General features: G+C 42.3%; 1 long non-coding RNA gene across 1 annotated transcript; it reads left to right on the top strand.

Annotated features, from left to right (window-relative positions):
• Positions 1 to 534: 534 nt before the first annotated feature.
• On the top strand, positions 535 to 1,523 carry LOC106901877. The gene is made up of 3 exons (XR_001414399.1): positions 535 to 629; positions 1,160 to 1,206; positions 1,358 to 1,523. It is a non-coding gene; the product is annotated as an uncharacterized LOC106901877 (long non-coding RNA).
• Positions 1,524 to 1,893: the final 370 nt, after the last annotated feature.

The following is a 1,893-nucleotide window of genomic DNA, read 5'->3' as shown; positions in this document are numbered from 1 at the left end:
TTTTTTTTTTTTTTTTTTTTTTTTTTTTTTGTGGACACAATTTTTTAGGCAGTATTCTGTTTTTTCATAGGAATTTTAACACTATATCAGAATTAATAGCTGAAAGTATTAAGAAAAAAAAAATTCCCTGGCTAGTTATTTTCAGTGTGTGAATTGTAGCACCTTGCTTATACACATGAATGCAAAGGTGATAACTGAAAACAGGAAATAATTTAGTACAGAATAAGTTGAAATTCACATTGACCTTGTTTTAGATCTCAAAACAGGGAGTTCCAAAAATTCACTCAGTTTCCCCCCACAGATGCGAAGGGCCCTGCAGTCTGCCTCACGTACAGATGAGAAAGTGCATGAAAGCTGAGCACAGGTGCGTTTTACCCTGGGGAGAACCAGCAGGAAACCAGCACATGGCTCCACATGCTGCTCCTCTGCAAGACTCGGCCTGCTTGTGCCACGCCACCTCCGCCTCGGGTACCGAAACGCCGCGGGCGTGTGGCCACAGCTGTGCCCGTGGCCAGCTCCCCCAGCGCGGTTCAAGGGATTGGAAGCTGATGTTGGCTCGGCGTTAGCTGTAGAGCTATCTGAAATCCCACAGCTTTGGAAAGGGAATGCATCATCTAGGACGGATGGCTGTAAGTATTCCCCACTTGCCCCTCCGTCCTCTCCTGCCGCGGATTGCTAACCCTTGCGGTGGTAGGAAGGAGCAGGTGGCAGCTATCTAATGCCTTGCTACGAAGCCACATGGATGCATTTCTCCTGCATGCACACACCCCAGGGTCTTCTGCCTCTAACGCAGGCCCATCTGCTGCTCTCCACCGCGCACGCTGGAGAGGATGCTGGCGCTTAAAGAAATGGGCAGTAAAACTGTGACACACATACCTGGGACCAAAAATGTCGGCTGACATAAACAATTAGAAGCTGAGGGGACTGTGACCTTTCTCAATATTTTTAGGGTCTGTCCCAGATTATGAACATGGCTTTAAACTATACTAGATATGGCAGGATTTGAAAAAATTATTTAAATGATGTTTTGATGATTTTCTTGGAGATGCATTGTATGTGAAAGCATTATGCTGTAACACTGAACTCATTGCACCCTCTCTGACGCTTCAGTTTCCTGATCAAATTTAAGTATAAACTCTGTATTTCTCTCCTCCTCTAGATGACTAAATCAAAACTGACTAATGAAATGAAGGAGAAATCTGCCAGGTATGTTGCAAGTGTGGTTCTATTAAATATAGAAAGACTGCATTTCAGCTAATATGTTACAGCGCTACTTTGCTTCAGATCAGTTTAGGCTTAAATAATTCAAGACAGAACACAAAGACCAGTATTTAAGTTAGGTCCTCTAATCTTCCAGGTCACGATCCTGCACTTGTGAAGTTGAACACTGATTTTAGCTGGCCATGGGTCTGGCCTCCAGGAAAGAAGCTCATTGTGAAGACTTCATCTCCTTATCCATCTCCATGGTGTCCAAAGAATGGATCTATGGGAAGAACCATGTGCTCTTTGCCACCAGTGAAAAGGCAAAAGACAATACGTGTGTGTGTTTGTACATGAATGTGGATGTACCAAATCCAATGCAATTTCAGCAAATAGAAATGAGATCTGTCTACTTTCTTGACTTTTTAAAATAAGACTAAGCTGAGCCAATGGCACTCCTCTAAGATGTTCTGAAGGTCACAAACTCACCCTTGGTATCATCAGTCATCTAGAAGAAAATGTGAAACAAACATTACCTACATTAACTACTAGGTTTTCCATAACAGGAAACTTCTTGAGCTGATCTGTTGGCATCTATGGTTTTGATTAATATTTTTCCATTTCTTGCATGTAGACATTTATTGCATTTGAATTTATCTTTTTCCTTTCTTCCTTCCTTTCTTTCTGTCTTCC

This window comes from Calidris pugnax, unplaced genomic scaffold, assembly GCF_001431845.1.
Source record: "Calidris pugnax isolate Ruff unplaced genomic scaffold, ASM143184v1 scaffold273, whole genome shotgun sequence".
Taxonomy (NCBI): domain Eukaryota; kingdom Metazoa; phylum Chordata; class Aves; order Charadriiformes; family Scolopacidae; genus Calidris; species Calidris pugnax.
This window is presented reverse-complemented; position numbering and strand designations above follow the sequence as displayed.